This window comes from Haliotis rubra, unplaced genomic scaffold (assembly GCF_003918875.1).
Source record: "Haliotis rubra isolate DU_JTF1 unplaced genomic scaffold, ASM391887v1 Scf1446, whole genome shotgun sequence".
NCBI lineage: Eukaryota > Metazoa > Mollusca > Gastropoda > Lepetellida > Haliotidae > Haliotis > Haliotis rubra.
In genome coordinates this window covers 1-20,447 of record NW_025765388.1, presented here as the reverse complement: position 1 = coordinate 20,447, position 20,447 = coordinate 1, and the positions used below count along the sequence as shown (strand labels likewise).

The window sequence follows — 20,447 nt, the reverse complement described above, 5'->3', positions numbered from 1 at the left end:
TTTATTCACGCGGGCATGCATCAAACATTTCAGCGAGGCTGACCACCAATTACCCTTCGGCCCCACGTACATCAATTGTTTCCATTGTTGAATGGCACAATGCAACTCTCCCACCAGGCCTGCACGGATGACGGGAAGAACGTCGTGTGAGGAACTTTTGTATTTTATGTCCGTTTCAAATACTTGAGTCTTCTACGAAAACTTTTGTCACTAAAAGGGATCGTATACTTGGAATCAGATCCTAAAAGGAGTAGAGTATCATCTATCTCAACCCAAAAGGTTGTACATAACAGATAGACATAAACTATATAAACAACACATGTACTAAACATATAGTATTGGCTTCACTGTCACATCCTGGTACTGGTATTCGGAAGTACAAGAAGAATATGCGAGGCTTCAAATGTTCATACTACACAAAACATTAGCCGTAAACACGACTAAATTTTAGTTAGTGAAATTGTGGTAAAATACTTGGAAATATGAAACAGATACTTGTTTGCTAGTCGAGTGCTGCAAGTGCAATACCATTGTCTCCGAGTGTGAGGTTCATGTAAATTTGTGTAAAGAATTACTACATCGGCAAATCACTATCTGAAGAAGTCATTTGACCTGGAGTACATCAAATGAAATGTAGTTATACTTGTCAGATAGTGAAGAAAACGTTATATGATGACTCATGGCTTCTGTAAGGCCCTGGTACGTAGATATTTATGTGAGTGAGTGAATTTTTGTTTTACACCGCTTTTAGCAATATTCCAGCAATAACACGTCGGGGGACACCAGGAATGGGTTTCACACATTGTACCCACGTGGGGCATCGAACCTCGGTCTGATATTTAAGCAAACGAAGGCTATAGTTGATACTGTCAGTTCACATTAGCCTATTTCCCGGTTCATCTGCCAATCACTCTTCGTATCTGGTTAAAGCTACTGTTGCGAGTGAATATGGTCTGCAACTAAGATCTGACAAATTTTGTACAAAAACATATAGAGGATATTTCACAACTACACGCAAAAATGACGCAACATCCGATGCAATTCCTAAAATTGACTTATAGTGAGATTTGTTTTATACCGATTTGGACAATGTTCCAACAATATCACTGCGGAGGGACACCGAAACTGGGCTTCACACATTGTAACAATGTGGGGAATCGACCCCGGGTCTTCGGCGTATTTTGACTTACATCCTGTGTGCTCACTTGGTGAACAAGTGAATAGTGGGTGCCACGGCAGGACACTTCCATTATGTTACCAACACCCGGTGTCATCACTATGTAACAGCCATTCATAAATATGCCCCTGATATTATTTTCAGCAGAGATATCTAATGCTTGTGAAAAGGTTTGCACACTGAAGAATAATCCTAGATGTTGGAGAAACAGTTCTGAATACTTACTGTACTTCAAATGCTATTTTAACAATCAGGATAAAAGTTTGTCCCCGTATCGTAGTACACACGTATTGATCAACTGAACATACATCGTTAACCATTGACAACATGCTTTCTTACATGTTGAGCTCTGCTGACTGGATTTGGCGTGACTCACAGCGAAGGCACAACATGAAGCCTTTTCAGTAATTGTAGTGTTGTTCAACCTCAATAATCCATAACAAAATACTAATATACTAATTACAGATGTTCTTTTTGAAGGCTATTGTTCAAGAAGAGACATTGTGCGGGGACATATTTGCACAGTTAACAGAAAGTGTTATCCTTTCTCCTGCGTATCGAGGTTTTAATTAATTAAAACTTGCTTCTTATGAAATAGACTTTTAGCAACCACTGGCATAAACTTGGAGATGACGTTTAAAGGACTCCCATTAGTACATAATAATACAATAAAATTAACTAGCAACACTCAATAAAGTGTTTTGCAATTTTTCAAGAATAATCATTAACTGGATCATGTTAGATATGTTACTGGATATGTGGCAATGCATACAAAAGGTCATGGGCCTTGTCTTGGTTTGCTTAAATATCACCTTCCGCTGTCACAGAATCTAACGCTAATCATGCAAGTTCCTTTTGAAATTTTATTTTCAAGATTAAAAGAAGATTTAAGAGGAAAACTTTCTCCAAATCGAAGCCATTATAGGTTGGTCTCCCACTGTCTGTGTGTACAGAGTTCATGTTCCTTGCAGATAATGTACGTCAGTACTAGACGGCACCATGCCACACATCCTAATACAAAATATAAGATTATTGCCAAATACAGTAGTTATCATTTTCATCACAGCACGTATGGTACCCATGTTTCTAAAAGAGTTGTTTATAGCCAGACATCCATTGAGACTTGACGGGAACATTGATCTCAGAACGGAGAGTGTTGTGACACTGGGCCGTGCGGTGGTGAAACAAGCCCTGTTGGTTGAATCAAAAGCATGAGCAGCGGTTCTGCGTATCGTAGTGGTGCTACGTATCGTAGTCGATGAAGCAGCAGAAACAGGGGCTGCAGCGGTGGATGTCGTAGAGAAACTGGTAGGCGTTTTTAGCACGATTGCGGCGGGCATTTGTAGACTGGGGGATTTGGTTACAGTATTTCCACCTAGGACATTTGAGGCAACAGAGCAAATTGGATTTCTGTTCCAAGGTTTTGATCGAATGAGCATAATGGTACTGACAATATTTTAAAGTGTATTTTCAGAAATATGTTGGCAGACTGGGATCGTACCTGTTCTATATAGATATGTTTGACGAATATATACACATGATTCTCATGTCCCAACGAAGTGATACACTGTTCCGAGGTCGGGGAGTAGTTAAAGCAAAGCATATGCCACCCTTTTACTATAATAACAGACAGTCTTTGACCCCCAGCACTGACTGAAAGTTGTTGTTATTGTAGTTCAATGATACACTCCTACTTCATGATGTAACTAGGCAATCCAGTGACTTACAATAAGACAGCCCATCTACACAACTGTGATACGTTGACATGCATCAGCCAAACTGATGGAAAGTATGTCACGCTACCCGTGAAAATCCAGGTTAGAATATATCTTCGGTAACCCATACGGCTTGTCAAGCTCGCTGTGGACATATTATTAGTTACAGTCCATATACTGACAGTCCCGTACACCCTTGCAAAACTCCGTGTGACGACTTTATTACCCTTAAGATCTTTTTATTAAGCTTATCTTTACACAACAACATTCAATCATCGGTAGAACGAGACGCAAATCGTTTCGCCATGATTTTCCTGAACGGTCATAAAGGGAGATAACTTGGGATGGCTTAGTTTACGATAAAAATATCGAATTTGAGATTTTGTCAAACGACCAGTGAAATACAAAAACATATATATATATATATATGTATATATATATATACACACACAACAATTTTATTACTCTGAAAATACTCATTATTGTATATGCCATCTCTAAAATGTCGAAGCGATCAGCCGTTTTGGAGCCACATTCCATCAAAGGTGAAAGTCATTCGTACAACCCGCGTAGTGTGTCACATGACAGATTTGACGGGGTGTTCGGTTCGTACACCCTGGCAAATCCTCCTACATGGTTTAGTAAGCTTTGGCTATAGAACAATCAGAATTCGACAAATTTATCTTAAGGGTAATAAGTCATCGTATCCCAATTGCCTAGATCGATGTTCATGTTCATGCTGTTGATCACTGGATTGTCTGGTCCAGACTCGATTATTTACAGAGCTGGAATATTGCTGAGTGCGGCTATAAACAACAACCAAACCAATCCAATCGCGTCACGTGACTAATCATACGTGTTAGAAATAACTTTAAGTTAATATTTTGTTCTGAAAATGAGTGTTTGATTGCCGAACTCAGCTCAGAAATGATTATTGATGCAGTAGCGCTACATACCATCTTCTTTTACACATGTCGGTAGGTCCCCGTAAACGCCATAAGACTGCCACTTGTAAGACTCATCACAGACCAGCATTCCTTGTGGTGACGGTGTACCGGAAGTGTCTGTGTATCCCTTGTCACAGGTGTAGCTGATGACGTCTGCGTATCTCATTCCGCTTCCCCGGACGATGCTGACAACCATGTTGGCCCGTGAGGGTGGTGTTGGGCAGGTGTCGCCTTCAGTGATCGTGGTGTAATTGATACATGTACGTGTTAAAATTCTCAGACATCAGGACTGTTAACATTTGAAATGTTACTAGACCAGATTGAATATTGCAAGTCCAGAATTTGATATGAATGAGGAAATGTGACAAAAAGGTTACTATAAGAACAGTATTGTTCGATATACGTTCTAAAATAATTACAAGAACTGGGTTGATCGTAAACATTAATTCATTGAAATTCTATTCATTAAATTCCAAATTCGATTCATCCATATCTGAAAATTCGGAAGTATAGTATGAAACCAGAAAAAGGTTGATATCACGGAAAGTTGATATCATCATACACACAAGAAATGCCTCAATTCTGTGGTCAAAATTTACAATTATTTACCTCTTGCACTGAATAAAAAGTACAATGATTAGATAACACCCACACACCCGGCCCGCCCCATCCTCCTTCAAAGCACCCAGTAAAGGATTAGTAATTTCGCTGAAGACAGTTAATCTTTAGCCTTACATGAAGCGGCTGACCCTCAAAATCGTGTTGAATTTTATCATTACATATATACGCCTCAGAAGATTTCGAAATGCTTTCAAATAGTGTGTCAACTGCAGTACTTACGTCTCCAGATGGTGCTTGTGTCCTAACAATGCTCTTTCATATACTAAGAGTCGCTTTCACACATGCCTTCCTGCACCCACGTTAAACACTCGCAGCGCATCTGTTACACCACAAACACAAGACAAGCATGTTAACGTATATATTATTACAGCAACTATGTATAATCAGTAAACATGCATATGTGTTAACTAATCATGTGCTAACTGTACCTGTATCAGATCATGACATCAGTAAATATGTATAATGAATCAGTGTAGATTGCAGTAAATATATATATATATGTCCTGAAAATTTCAGTAAATATACATAATTCCTGACGGAATTAGGAAATATACATAATCACTGAAAATAAATCACTAAATATACATATTTACTGATTATACATATTTACTGATTATACATATTTGCTGATTATACATATTTACTGTAACATATACAACTCATGATCCCTCATTTCCTTCGTGCACATACCTACTATCTGTGTCACAGTATATGCATCAGTGACCATTGGTTTCCCCAGTATGCTAATCTACGAAAGTCTACTGCTGCCACTTCCGGAGCCTAACATAGTTTTTCAGTGAAAAAAATACTCGCTGCTTCGAGTATTTTCTCGTTACATCAAATTTCTTTCAAAAGCTTCGATCATTTAACAAAACAAAATAAGGAGTATAAAAACAGACTAAATAATACTTTTTATAAAGCAATGTCATAACAGAAGAGTCAGAGTTAAATGTTCACTGCTTTCAGTGTCAGTTTGTGTTCCATTACAGAGAGATATTCGTAGTCTGTTATAACCTCCAAAGTGTCCCTGTTAATAGAGTTGTTTCGCATTTCTTCCTTCGAAAGACTGTTACACCGTAGTTGGCCCATATTGCCAAATATTCGAACGTTTATTACAGCATAAATAACCTAAATTTATCTGTGTAAACGGACTAATTTAAGGAATTGGGCGGGGTAACGTAAAGTGAAAATGATTGTGTATCGCAGTCATCAGATATACTTTCATTGTCAATGTCATGCATGGTTGTATTCCCAGTAGTCACCATTAGCCGATCCTGGATATGGGTGTACTGGGTTTGTTGAACGTTCTGCTATTGTATGTCTTATTCAAGAGCCTGTCCATCAGATTTGCACATCATATTTCGACACATATTACACATATAAATCTTATCTATATTTGACGTAATACTTAATGATATTGTGGCCGATGTAGTTCTTTGTATATATACTATTAAAAAAAAAACCCAAAGCACATAACCCAGAAATCTGTTGCGAAAATGTTGTATTTTCAAACATGTATAACTCGTCCACAAATAGACTTTAGTACATGAATCTTTGCATCAGTTTAGAAGAAAGAAATGTCTATACAACCAAGTGGATCATTTAAGACAACGGAGACGCTGAGCGCCATGGTGACGACGTAGCACGGGCCCGACGTCGGATCTCCTGGCTCTCAGTCCAATTTCTCTCAACCTGTTCCGTACAGTTTGACCGGATATCCTCCGAAGTCCAAGCACCCTGGCTGCTGTGCTCTCACCCGTGGCAGTACGATCACGCAAATGTAGTACCCGGATGTACCGATCTTGGGCTACAGTGGTGACTCGATGTCTGCCTGTACGGGGACAGTAATTTGTTATGCCTGTTTGGTTGTAACGACCTGCAAGCCGTGATATCGTGCTGAGACTAACATTCAGACGCCTAGCAACAGAAGAATGGTAATCTCCAGCGTGCAATCGTTCAGTGGTGATGTTCGGTGTGGCAGAGTGTTTGACCTTGAAACTCCTTCAAAACGAATGCCGATTTCCGAAAGTAATCTGGATTTTTATGGCCAGACAGTGCATGCTCTTTGCTGCACAATTTCAACTGGAAGGTGATTTCGGTTGCCTTGTGGCGATGCCTTTTTAATCCATGTAAGAAATCTCATCAAAATCAACACTTTCAGGTTAAGTCGATTTTTTACTTGTGCAACTGTGTAAAATCATGTTATCAACACCTTTGCTACATACTTTGACGATTGTTTGAACACGAAAGGTAATTAATAGATTTTTAAGAATACAAAACACCTATGCGTTTCTTTTTTTTTGGATAGTATATTTACATATGATCTTATGTTGTTTGTGTACATTCTAACCATATTTCTACAAGTGTACAATATAGAATTCTATCATGCAATGTCTGCACACATTTAGTTTCATTCGTTGCACAGTTATTTCCCCTTGAGGCTCGTGCCATGGATCTACGCCGCGTTAGGGTATATTCCTACCATATATCCACGGGGTGTTACAGATGCACCACAGTAAACGTTCACGGGTACTCATTTCGAACAAAACACCGAATTTTAGCATGACAGAATATTTCTTCCATGACCACCCGTCCCGTCCCCTCCCCATGTAACGCATAATCCCTGTTACTCTTGTATCATGAAGACACCCACAGATTACATTTTCCTGTTTTGATCCTGGTCTGAAACTAGTTTGGATTCAGTTTAACCTTGTCAAATATTGTGCATGAAGAAAAGGTCTATGGGTGATCAATACTTATCTTTATTCATAAAAACACCTCACGATAAAGCACACGACAAAGATCGATTTTACTTTAAATATCATGAAAATTCTGAAGCAAATATGTAAAAATAATCTGAGCTTTATACCAATACACAGGCATGAATGTAATCATCGTTTCAAAGTAGCATTTACCAGAACTACCGAAGTATAATTATGCATGTGATGTGTACATAAACAATGCACTTTGATCATGAAGTCTGTAAGTTATGCCAAAAAGGAATATCTATGGATACTTAAGAATTATCATAACGTGAATGCCACTCACTTACATGCTTTAGTTAGTCGTGGCATGACCAAAGTTAAACAGTTGCTTAGAGACCTCCTCTTAACCAATGATAACTACTCCACATGTTCAGGCTCTCGTCATGATGTTTCATCGATAACCTGTGTTATTTCTTACTGTTACATGCATTGAACGTTCATTGCTCGCTTCAGATGATGAATTACTTAATTATATCATATATTCATGTTTTACATGCATAGACTGTTTTTGTTAAATATGAAAGCTAGCATATGGTAAAAAAAAAGAAAGTGTTTGCTTCTGAATAACGTCAATACAATACCACACACAGACACATCGCGTGCATACACACATGTACACTCACGAACAGATATAACGAATAAAGGTGTCACTCTGCCGCCGTTTCCTGTCGTGTTTCGTGTCGTGCTATCACTATCTTGCTCCGTGTCATCGCTAGTTCGTTTTGGCCTGCACGGCAATGGAGCTATAACGTGTCGCCACATCACTGTGTGGCGTCGGGTATTTCAGGGCGACGCCCTTTTTAGCCGCCATAGGCAAAAGAAGAAACGAGAAAATATTCGAAATTCATGTATTAGAAAGAAACTAAAGTTAGGAGAAAATAGATGAAATATCAGTTTTTGAAAGAAACGTGAAATGACGAGAAAATACTCGAACCAAAAATAAATTTATCGAAGCAACGAGAAAATAATTGAAGCAACGAGAAATAATCGAAGCAACAACACATTTCGCTGCCAGAAATATCTTTTGGTGCTACAAATTTGGCAGCCATTGCGTATACGCAATAAATGTCTGACACATGGTATCACTTGGAGTTTTTCCTCCGCCAGTAAGTCGACATGCCGTGCTGTGACTGGATTCACAACCTCACTCACACACTCACTCAAAGTATATGCTATATAATGATATAGTTCTTGTGCCATATTGTTAACAGTATGTTAAATGCATTCAATCAGTTCCACACTTTGTTTGTCTAAGTTATACTTGCTCAACACGCAGCATTACTACCTTGATGCAGTGGATCAGTGTGCTCTCGAATATAATTCATGGGAATAACAAATTTATCAGGTCCTAGGATATTAACAATCACCTCTTCATAACGGGTCCCCATAACAGTTACAGGAATTCAACTAAGGGAGGTAGATACAGTAAGTTCCTGGATTTAAGCCCATGTGATATTACGCCCAAGGGCCTAAAAAGCGGTATTATCTTTCCACTTTAAATTTCATGGTCCTAAATTAAGATTGTAATTCTACTCTGGTCCTATATATGAACTTAAGACAGTTCAGGAAACAGCTACAGAGTACGACAATCCTAAGGGTTGTTGTAGAATTTCCTAGCATCTTCTTTTGTGTATATAACAGGAGCTAGCTATTACCTGTCATCTCACATAACATCTCAAGCCATAAGAAGACAAACATTCTTTGTGATAACTCTCTACGCTTGGATATTCTGCATCCAATTTAATGCTATAATCACTGCTATTGTATTTCATTACCTTGAATTTGTTCGGTTAAGTTTTTAGCTTCAACTTCGTAATCAAAACGTAACATAAGAAATCCCATTCCAATCATATTTCAAGCATTCGTGTATAAATCACTACCAAACAGGAATAATATCAGGGTATGCAAGTGTCTCCTTCGTCACCTTCGGCACCCGTCACACACGCATGCAAAGGCACGTCTATAAAGGTTAAGGGTGAGTGAGTTTAGTTTTACGCCGCACCCAGCAATATTCCAGCTATATGGCGGCGGTCTGTATAATCGAATCTGGACCAGACAATCCAGTGATCAACAGAATGATCATCGACCTGCGCAATTGGGAACCGACGACATGTGTCAACCAAGTCAACGAGCCTGACCACCCGATCCCGTTTTCGCCTCTGTCGACAAGCATTGGTTACTGAAGGCCAATAATCTAACCGGGACCTTCACGGGTAAACGGTGAAAGGAGTGTATCCAGTTCGAATTGAATAAATGTTTAAAAACCTACCCGAACATTCTGACAAAGTGTTGCATGACTGTGGACAGGCGCAGGACATCTGATCCGGGGCACGTAGACAATCATAGTTCTTTGCACGGGTGGAACAGTCATCTTTCGTGTCGAGGCAGGAACCTAGAAGAACATGTACAGCATGTGTGTACGGAATTTCCTGTCTGAGAAAGTCAAGTAAACGTATCAGGTCTACTTAGATTTGACCATGATCGACATAGAACAAGGAGACCATGTTTCAAGGGCCACACCTGCTATTTCTATGATTTATGTATGTAGGCTGTATATAATGTTAAGTCCCTGTGAATTTTGTTACTTTAAAGCCGTAACTTGGTAACTTCTGGACATTTAGCACATGTGCATATTCTCAAAGTCGAAAAACACATCTAAATGGTATTATTGCTCATATTACTCATGATCATCAGACTATGTGTTGACGATCGCACTTTTTAACCTTTGCTGACGGGTTTGGGTGAAACACCAACATGAACGTCCTTACTCCGACATTCAACCTTTAGCTATTTTCAGCTCTTGCTGCACTTCCTCTGGGAGAATTTCCCGAAGTAGGTTCGCACTGTGTTTTATTGTTTAGCGTTAATAATTCCATAATCCTCATTTCCCTTATGTGAGTATGTCTTAAGGAATCTCGTATCAATACGCTAATAAATTCCGTTCTGAGAACGGTTCAACAACAACAGCAACAGATATACATCCAGTCGGCGAGGTAGTAATTGCCTCTGTCCTGCTCTCTTGCTGTGTTCGACATCCAGTCGGCGAGGTAGTAATTGCCGTACAGTGACTCTTAATTAGAGGTGAGTGCGCTCACAGAGTCAGAGGTGATATCTACTCATACCATATCCGATCCACCCTCACGTCTCATGTTGACCTTAGCGTTGAGCAGAGAGAGAGAGAGAGAGAGAGAGAATACATCATTATGTGTGACGCTATTCTTAATGAGCCTTCCTGTTTAGCAATGCCTGTGTGTTTGCATTTGCGACCGCTGAGATGATGGCTGTGCTACTTTTTGCACACTTTATGACCAAATGTTTCACGTCGCCAAGACCATGTTCAGATTGCCAACATGTCATTGCGTGTGTATGGCATAACAAGATACTCACAGCTTCAACCACAGCTTCAATCCTTGAATATCAATCGCAAGAAGTGGGTACATGAGTTGGCTTTCCAATCCCTCCTTTTATCAGTAATGCCATACCATGGAGAAGTGTGATGTATGGAAACAACTCATTTCATTAGAATGTTTTAACTTTCCTTAACTGAAAGAATCATGTCAAGCCAGTGACCCGAGGCAAATTATGCTAAACGCTTTAAAAGATAATCACGTACCTAAACATTGGGAAAAGAAGCAGAGTAGTAGCAAAATGTACATGTCAGACATATTGTGTCTACGTCTGGTGCCTTTGGCCACACTTCTAACGGTATGCCAGGTTTTCTGAATATTCTGTTTGCAATATTGTACTCGGCCACAAGGGAATGAACGGAAGTAATAAGGTAACTCGTCAGGGTATCAAGACAATAAATGTAATGTGGAGGGCATGTGTTGCTCTTTCAGCAGTTCATCATAGAAACAATGCGTAATTATTTCAATTAGTGTTCATCGTGCTAATGAATGAAATAAGTTATTTGTGTATCTACTCTGCAAATTAACAGCATACCCACTTATATATAACCAGTCTTCAGTATGGGTAATTAGTAATGAATTATTACCGGATGAGCTCAGCCGCAGCGAAAATCCATTTGAGTTATTCAGAGAAAACATTTGTACACGTAGGGTGATGGGAGTCTTGTGTGTGTTTTAACTTGCATAAATACTGTATTTGGACTGTTTAAATATTTTCTACACAGTAAAGCGCTGCTGACATTATCAGCGGTGACATTTCAACATAGTCAGACTGGTGCGATATATGTTTTCACAGTGAAACAGTCTCTTCACAGTGAACTGGCGTGACAATCTCTTCACAGTGAAACAGTGTTGACATTCACTACACAGTTAAACTAGTGTGACATTCTCTTCACTGTGAAATACAGTACTTCCTCCTCAAACACTTTATGCTCATATGCCAATGAACAATCGCACTCTTCGTGCTGGGCACGCCAAGTCCATCGAGAGTGGTCGGTAGTTTGATATAGCAGTAGTAAGTAGTAGTAAAATGTTTTTTAAAGTGTCACACGCAAAACATTTACAGTAAAATACAGAGTCACATAAAACACTTTAAAGGAAGTGTGTCCAGCCACACATGGACTTATGAGACACTATAAATACATTATAAGTACATTATATGTACATTAATGGTCCACACATGATAGAATATAATATGGGAGATAGAAATTTAGGCATATTTAAGATAAGACACACTGGTAACAACAACAGACTCATCGATGAAACTACCGTGAAAAGAGAAAGAAAAGGAATAGCAAGAGATTCTTAAAATAATCAAAATACATTAAGACCAAAAATGGAAAAGCATAAATTAGATATACATTGTATGAATAAAATGAACATTATTCATTATATTATATAATAATAATAATAATAATAATAATAATAAGAGTATATATATAGCGCTGACTTCCACCACACGAAGGCAATGCTCAAAGCGTTGACAAGTCACAGTTCATATGTACAAGAAAATGCATGGATTTATGAAACATAAAGAGGTTGAAAGAGGTGGGTTTTGAGTCTGTTTTTGAAGAGCGGCAGAGTTGGTACTAGTTTTAGATCGAGAGGCAGAGAGTACTTAAGGGTAGCAGCTGCATACTGAAAGGACTTGGCACCAAACGATTTGAGTTTATAAGTAGGCATGGACAGGAGAAACTGATACTGGGAACGGATAGTTCTGGAGGGAGTGTACAATGTCATGAGTTCTTGAAGATAGACAGGTCCCATTTTCTGAATTGCCTGATAAGTGAGTATCAGTGTTTTGGATTTCATACGTTCAGGAATGTGAAGCCAGTGGAGAGATTGGAGAGTGGGTGATATGTGACAAGATGTTTTGCTTCTTGTTATAATACGGGCAGCAATGTTGTGAATCTTTTGTAACTCGTTGGAAACTCCAAACAATAAACTGTTGCAATAATCTAGGCGAGAGCGGACTAAAGTTCTCATGAGACATGCGGTAGCATCTTGTGTCAACAGATGGCGAATGGACCCAATGTTTCTCAAATGGAAATAGCAGCATTTACATAACTGTGAAACTTGAGTTTCCATAGAAGGTTTGCAGTCAATATGAACACCCAAGTTCTTGAGTGAAGATGAAACATCCACTACAGATTGACCACATTGAATGTGAAGCTGCTTAGTGTCACATTTCCTCAGTCTTCAAGGAATATGAAGTGCATTTATATATTATATGAAGTGCATTTGCTAATTCCTTTTGTAAAACATCGGAATTCATTATTATAAAACAATTTCTCTTCATGACAAAGGTGATTAAAATTACAGTTGCTTTCTGCAGCTGCCTTAAAAAGGTTAAATCTAATGTCTTTATAAAAAGTACATTGGATCAAAACGTGAAATTTTAAACATAATAAGCACAAGCATTTTCATCATTATTCACATAGCCTTTATTCAAGTGCTGTACAAGGCTTGGTATATCTGCCCGTTTCCACATAAAATGGTAAAATTACACAACTAAACTGAGCTAGAATACCACGATGGTCTCGAAAGATAACAAGTTTTACATAAAATTATCCATGGCATCTCCGATGGGAGACAAGCCTGGAGTGCTTGCCATATCAAAATAATTGCGTTCTCCTGCCTGAGATACTCCCTTGCCTAAATGTTCTCAAACTTCTATTTGTTTGTATTTATTGATCAGATGTCCTTGTTGTCAGATTCAATGAATAATATTCCTAACATTCTCAATGACTTCTTTTCATACTATAGCATTCAAACATCCCATTCTCGTGCGCACGCATTGCAACGAGAGGATGGCGGCTTGAGCTTGTAAAGAGTGATAAACACTTACAGTGTGCATGTGCTCTAATTAAAAGACAATGGAACACTGAGGCGACTGGTTACCTCCCTTTCGTAAATATTCTGGAACTTCTATTTTTTGTATTGGAAATATTAACCCTGTCAATTCAGGGCGTAAGAAATTAGTCATTAGACTCATTGTGATGTTCCTCTCCACGGAAAACTTTAGTAAAAGGCGAAAGATTTATCCGAATGGATGAAGAGAAACCAGAGTTAATGTTACAGGCGCCTGTCTTCCCCTACTCAATATAGCACATCAGCACGTAAGTGTCAGGACATCACTTGCGTCATTTAAATCATCTGTTTAGGATGGTAGTTTTGATGAGATATAAAGGGTGTCAAAACAACTGTTCAATTGATATGGTGATCAGATTCAAGTTGAAAAGGCTTAATTACCAGCGTAGCTTGTCAAATAAGCATGGGCTTTGCGACTCCCGTGTATGAGGCAGCCATTTTGCACGTTGGCTCGTCGTGATATATAATTTGTCATTGTTGGTCGACCTGAAGATCAATGCACTCCTGCACATAGCATTCAAACATCCTATTCTCGTGTGCATGCATTGCAACTACATGGTTGAGAAGGGGATGGCGGCTTGAGCTTGTAAAGAGTGATAAACACTTACAGTGTGCATGTGCTCTAATTAAAAGACAATGGAACACAGAGGCGACTGGTTACCTCCCTTTCCTAAATATTCTGGAACTTCTATTTTTTGTATTGGAAATATTAACCCTGTCAATTCAGGGCGTAAGAAATTAGTCATTAGACTCATTGTGATGTTCCCCTCCTCGGAAATCTTTACTAAAAGGCGAAAGATTTATCCGAATGGATGAAGAGAAACCAGAGTTAATGTTACAGGCGCCTGTCTTCCCCTACTCAATATAGCACATCAGCACGTGTAAGTGTCAGGACATCACTTGCGTCATTTAAATCATCTGTTTAGGATGGTAGTTTTGATGAGATATAAAGGTGTCAAAACAACTGTTCAATTGATATGGTAATCAGATTCAAGTTGAAAAGGCTTAATACCAGCGTAGCTTGTCAAATAAGCATGGGCTTTGCGACTCCCGTGTCTGAGGCAGCCATTTTGCACGTTGGCTCGTCGTGATATATAATTTGTCATTGTGGTCGACCTGAAGATCAATGCACTCCTGCACATAGCATTCAAACATCCTACTCTCGTGTGCATGCATTGCAACTACATGGTTGAGAAGGGGATGGCGGCTTGAGCTTGTAAAGAGTGATAAACACTTACAGTGTGCATGTGCTCTAATTAAAAGACGATGGAACACTGAGGCGACTGGTTACCTCCCTTTCGTAAATATTCTGGAACTTCTATTTTTGTATTGGAAATATTAACCCTGTCAATTCAGGGCGTAAGAAATTAGTCATTAGACTCATTGTGATGTTCCTCCACGGTGGAAATCTTTTAGTAAAAGGCGAAAGATTTATCCGAATGGATGAAGAGAAACCAAAGTTAATGCCGTTGCAGGCGCCTGTCTTCCCCTACTCAATATAGCACATCAAAGCACGTGTAGTGTCAGGACATCACTTGCGTCATTTAAATCATCTGTTTAGGATGGTAGTTTTGATGAGATATAAGGGTGTCAAAACAACTGTTCAATTGATATGGTAATCAGATTCAAGTTGAAAAAGGCTTAATACCAGCGTAGCTATTGTCAAATAAGCATGGGCTTTGCGACTCCCGTGTCTGGAGGCAGCCATTTTACAATGCTTTTCGTCGATATATAATTTGTCATTGTGGTCGACCTGAAGATCAATGCACTCCTGCACATAGCATTCAAACATCCTATTCTCGTGTGCATGCATTGCAACTACATGGTTGAGAAGGGATGGCGGCTTTGAGCTTGTAAAGAGTGATAAACACTTACAGTGTGCATGTGCTCTAATTAATAGACGATGGAACACTGAGGCGACTGGTTACCTCCACTTTCGTAAATATTCTGGAACTTCTATTTTTTTGGTATTGGAAATATTAACCCTGTCAATTCAGGGCGTAAGAAATTAGTCATTAGACTCATTGTGATGTTCCTCTCCACGGAAATCTTTAGTAAAGGCGAAAGATTTATCCGAATGGATGAAGAGAAACCAGAGTTAATGTTACAGGCGCCTGTTTTCCCTACTCAATATAGCACATCAGCACGTGTAAGCAAGTCAGGACATCACTTGCGTCATTTAAATCATCTGTTTAGGATGGTAGTTTTGATGAGATATAAAGGGTGTCAAACAACTGTTCAATTGATATGGTGATCAGATTCAAGTTGAAAAGGCTTAAATACCAGCGTAGCTTGTCAAATAAGCATGGGCTTTATGACTCCCGTGTATGAGGCAGCCATTTTGCACGTTGGCTCGTCGTGATATATAATTTGTCATTGTGGTCGACCTGAAGATCAATGCACTCCTGCACATAGCATTCAAACATCCTATTCTCGTGTGCATGCATTGCAAACTACATGGTTGAGAAGGGGATGGCGGCTTGAGCTTGTAAAGAGTGATAAACACTTACAGTGTGCATGTGCTCTAATTAAAAGACAATGGAACACAGAGGCGACTGGTTACCTCCCTTTCCTAAATATTCTGGAACTTCTATTTTTTGTATTGGAAATATTAACCCTGTCAATTCAGGGCGTAAGAAATTAGTCATTAGACTCATTGTGATGTTCCTCCCTCCTTCAGAGGTGACTGCTACCCCCCTTTCGTAAATATTCTGGAAATCTTTACTAAAAGGCGAAAGATTTATCCGAATGGATGAAGAGAAACCAGAGTTAATGTTTACAGGCGCCTGTCTTCCCCTACTCAATATAGCACATCAGCACGTGTAAGTGTCAGGACATCACTTGCGTCATTTAAATCATCTGTTTAGGATGGTAGTTTTGATGAGATATAAAGGGGGCAATGTCAAAACAACTGTTCAATTGATATGGTAATCAGATTCAAGTTGAAAAAGGCTTAATACCAGCGTAGCTTGTCAAATAAGCATGGGCTTTGCGACTCCCCGTGTCTGAGGCAGCCATTTTGCACGTTGGCTCGTCGTGATATATAATTTGTCATTGTGGTCGACCTGAAGATCAATGCACATCTCCTGCACATAGCATTCAAACATCCCTATTCTCGTGTGCATGCATTGCAACTACATGGTTGAGAAGGGGATGGCGGCTTGAGCTTGTAAAGAGGATAAACACTTACAGTGTGCATGTGCTCTAATTAATAGACGATGGAACACTGAGGCGACTGGTTACCTCCCTTTCGTAAATATTCTGGAACTTCTATTTTTGTATTGGAAATATTAACCCCTGTCAATTCAGGGCGTAAGAAATTAGTCATTAGACTCATTGTGATGTTCCTCTCCACGGAAATCTTTAGTAAAGGCGAAAGATTTATCCGAATGGATGAAGAGAAACCAGAGTTAATGTTACAGGCGCCTGTTTTCCCCTACTCAATATAGCACATCAGCACGTGTAAGTGTCAGGACATCACTTGCGTCATTTAAATCATCTGTTTAGGATGGTAGTTTTGATGAGATATAAAGGGTGTCAAAACAACTGTTCAATTGATATGGTAATCAGATTGAATTTGAAAAGGCTTAATACCAGCGTAGCTTGTCAAATAAGCATGGGCTTTGCGACTCCCGTGTCTGAGGCAGCCATTTTGCACGTTGGCTCGTCGTGATATATAATTTGTCATTGTGGTCGACCTGAAGATCAATGCACTCCTGCACATAGCATTCAAACATCCTATTCTCGTGTGCATGCATTGCAACTACATGGTTGAGAAGGGATGGCGGCTTGAGCTTGTAAAGAGTGATAAACACTTACAGTGTGCATGTGCTCTAATTAATAGACGATGGAACACTGAGGCGACTGGTTACCTCCCCTTTCGTAAATATTCTGGAACTTCTATTTTTGTATTGGAAATATTAACCCTGTCAATTCAGGGCGTAAGAAATTAGTCATTAGACTCATTGTGATGTTCCTCTCCACGGAAATCTTTAGTAAAAGGCGAAAGATTTATCCGAATGGATGAAGAGAAACCAGAGTTAATGTTACAGGCGCCTGTCTTCCCCTACTCAATATAGCACATCAGCACGTGTAAGTGTCAGGACATCACTTGCGTCATTTAAATCATCTGTTTAGGATGGTAGTTTTGATGAGATATAAAGGGTGTCAAAACAACTGTTCAATTGATATGGTAATCAGATTCAAGTTGAAAAAGGCTTAATACCAGCGTAGCTTGTCAAATAAGCATGGGCTTTGCGACTCCCGTGTCTGAGGCAGCCATTTTGCACGTTGGCTCGTCGTGATATATAATTTGTCATTGTGGTCGACCTGAAGATCAATGCACTCCTGCACATAGCATTCAAACATCCTATTCTCGTGTGCATGCATTGCAACTACATGGTTGAGAAGGGGATGGCGGCTTGAGCTTGTAAAGAGTGATAAACACTTACAGTGTGCATGTGCTCTAATTAATAGACGATGGAACACTGAGGCGACTGGTTACCTCCCTTTCGTAAATATTCTGGAACTTCTATTTTTTGTATTGGAAATATTAACCCTGTCAATTCAGGGCGTAAGAAATTAGTCATTAGACTCATTGTGATGTTCCTCTCCACGGAAATCTTTAGTAAAAGGCGAAAGATTTATCCGAATGGATGAAGAGAAACCAGAGTTAATGTTACAGGCGCCTGTCTTCCCCTACTCAATATAGCACATCAGCACGTGTAAGTGTCAGGACATCACTTGCGTCATTTAAATCATCTGTTTAGGATGGTAGTTTTGATGAGATATAAAGGGTGTCAAAACAACTGTTCAATTGATATGGTAATCAGATTCAATTTGAAAAAGGCTTAATACCAGCGTAGCTTGTCAAATAAGCATGGGCTTTGCGACTCCCGTGTCTGAGGCAGCCATTTTGCACGTTGGCTCGTCGTGATATATAATTTGTCATTGTGGTCGACCTGAAGATCAATGCACTCCTGCACATAGCATTCAAACATCCTATTCTCGTGTGCATGCATTGCAACTACATGGTTGAGAAGGGGATGGCGGCTTGAGCTTGTAAAGAGTGATAAACACTTACAGTGTGCATGTGCTCTAATTAATAGACGATGGAACACTGAGGCGACTGGTTACCTCCCTTTCGTAAATATTCTGGAACTTCTATTTTTGTATTGGAAATATTAACCCTGTCAATTCAGGGTGTAAGAAATTAGTCATTAGACTCATTGTGATGTTCCTCTCCACGGAAATCTTTAGTAAAAGGCGAAAGATTTATCCGAATGGATGAAGAGAAACCAGAGTTAATGTTACAGGCGCCTGTCTTCCCCTACTCAATATAGCACATCAGCACGTGTAAGTGTCAGGACATCACTTGCGTCATTTAAATCATCTGTTTAGGATGGTAGTTTTGATGAGATATAAAGGGTGTCAAAACAACTGTTCAATTGATATGGTAATCAGATTCAAGTTGAAAAAGGCTTAATACCAGCGTAGCTTGTCAAATAAGCATGGGCTTTGCGACTCCCGTGTCTGAGGCAGCCATTTTGCACGTTGGCTCGTCGTGATATATAATTTGTCATTGTGGTCGACCTGAAGATCAATGCACTCCTGCACATAGCATTCAAACATCCTATTCTCGTGTGCATGCATTGCAACTACATGGTTGAGAAGGGGATGGCGGCTTGAGCTTGTAAAGAGTGATAAACACTTACAGTGTGCATGTGCTCTAATTAAAAGACAATGGAACACTGAGGCGACTGGTTACCTCCCTTTCGTAAATATTCTGGAACTTCTATTTTTTGTATTGGAAATATTAACCCTGTCAATTCAGGGCGTAAGAAATTAGTCATTAGACTCATTGTGATGTTCTCTCCACGGAAATCTTTAGTAAAAGGCGAAAGATTTATCCGAATGGATGAAGAGAAACCAGAGTTAATGTTACAGGCGCCTGTCTTCCCCTACTCAATATAGCACATCAGCACGTGTAAGTGTCAGGACATCACTTGCGTCATTTAAATCATCTGTTTAGGATGGTAGTTTTGATGAGATATAAAGGGTGTCAAAACAACTGTTCAATTGATATGGTAATCAGATTCAAGTTGAAAAGGCTTAATACCAGCGTAGCTTGTCAAATAAGCATGGGCTTTGCGACTCCCGTGTCTGAGGCAGCCATTTTGCACGTTGGCTCGTCGTGATATATAATTTGTCATTGTGGTCGACCTGAAGATCAATGCACTCCTGCACATAGCATTCAAACATCCTATTCTCGTGTGCATGCATTGCAACTACATGGTTGAGAAGGGGATGGCGGCTTGAGCTTGTAAAGAGTGATAAACACTTACAGTGTGCATGTGCTCTAATTAATAGACAATGGAACACTGAGGCGACTGGTTACCTCCCTTTCGTAAATATTCTGGAACTTCTATTTTTGTATTGGAAATATTAACCCTGTCAATTCAGGGCGTAAGAAATTAGTCATTAGACTCATTGTGATGTTCCTCTCCACGGAAATCTTTAGTAAAAGGCGAAAGATTTATCCGAATGGATGAAGAGAAACCAGAGTTAATGTTACAGGCGCCTGTCTTCCCCTACTCAATATAGCACATCAGCACGTGTAAGTGTCAGGACATCACTTGCGTCATTTAAATCATCTGTTTAGGATGGTAGTTTTGATGAGATATAAAGGGTGTCAAAACAACTGTTCAATTGATATGGTAATCAGATTCAAGTTGAAAAGGCTTAATACCAGCGTAGCTTGTCAAATAAGCATGGGCTTTGCGACTCCCGTGTCTGAGGCAGCCATTTTGCACGTTGGCTCGTCGTGATATATAATTTGTCATTGTGGTCGACCTGAAGATCAATGCACTCCTGCACATAGCATTCAAACATCCTATTCTCGTGTGCATGCATTGCAACTACATGGTTGAGAAGGGGATGGCGGC

General features: G+C 39.5%; 9 non-coding genes and 1 pseudogene across 9 annotated transcripts; all 10 read right to left on the bottom strand.

Annotated features, from left to right (window-relative positions):
* Nucleotides 1-13,583: 13,583 nt before the first annotated feature.
* On the bottom strand, nt 13,584-13,704 carry LOC124269402. The gene has a single exon (XR_006896513.1). It is a non-coding gene; the product is annotated as a U5 spliceosomal RNA (small nuclear RNA).
* Nucleotides 13,705-14,214: 510 nt separating this feature from the next.
* On the bottom strand, nt 14,215-14,335 carry LOC124269397. Its single transcript, XR_006896509.1, has one exon. It is a non-coding gene; the product is annotated as a U5 spliceosomal RNA (small nuclear RNA).
* Nucleotides 14,336-14,843: 508 nt separating this feature from the next.
* Nucleotides 14,844-14,966, bottom strand: LOC124269398 (annotated as a pseudogene).
* Nucleotides 14,967-15,484: 518 nt separating this feature from the next.
* LOC124269395 lies at nt 15,485-15,604 on the bottom strand. Its single transcript, XR_006896507.1, has one exon. It is a non-coding gene; the product is annotated as a U5 spliceosomal RNA (small nuclear RNA).
* A 1,193-nt stretch (nt 15,605-16,797) lies between these two features.
* LOC124269396 lies at nt 16,798-16,916 on the bottom strand. The gene has a single exon (XR_006896508.1). It is a non-coding gene; the product is annotated as a U5 spliceosomal RNA (small nuclear RNA).
* Nucleotides 16,917-17,425: 509 nt separating this feature from the next.
* LOC124269401 lies at nt 17,426-17,546 on the bottom strand. The gene has a single exon (XR_006896512.1). It is a non-coding gene; the product is annotated as a U5 spliceosomal RNA (small nuclear RNA).
* A 511-nt stretch (nt 17,547-18,057) lies between these two features.
* Nucleotides 18,058-18,178, bottom strand: LOC124269400. The gene has a single exon (XR_006896511.1). It is a non-coding gene; the product is annotated as a U5 spliceosomal RNA (small nuclear RNA).
* Nucleotides 18,179-18,688: 510 nt separating this feature from the next.
* LOC124269393 lies at nt 18,689-18,809 on the bottom strand. Its single transcript, XR_006896505.1, has one exon. It is a non-coding gene; the product is annotated as a U5 spliceosomal RNA (small nuclear RNA).
* Nucleotides 18,810-19,320: 511 nt separating this feature from the next.
* LOC124269394 lies at nt 19,321-19,440 on the bottom strand. Its single transcript, XR_006896506.1, has one exon. It is a non-coding gene; the product is annotated as a U5 spliceosomal RNA (small nuclear RNA).
* Nucleotides 19,441-19,949: 509 nt separating this feature from the next.
* LOC124269399 lies at nt 19,950-20,070 on the bottom strand. Its single transcript, XR_006896510.1, has one exon. It is a non-coding gene; the product is annotated as a U5 spliceosomal RNA (small nuclear RNA).
* Between the last annotated feature and the right edge of the window lie 377 nt (nt 20,071-20,447).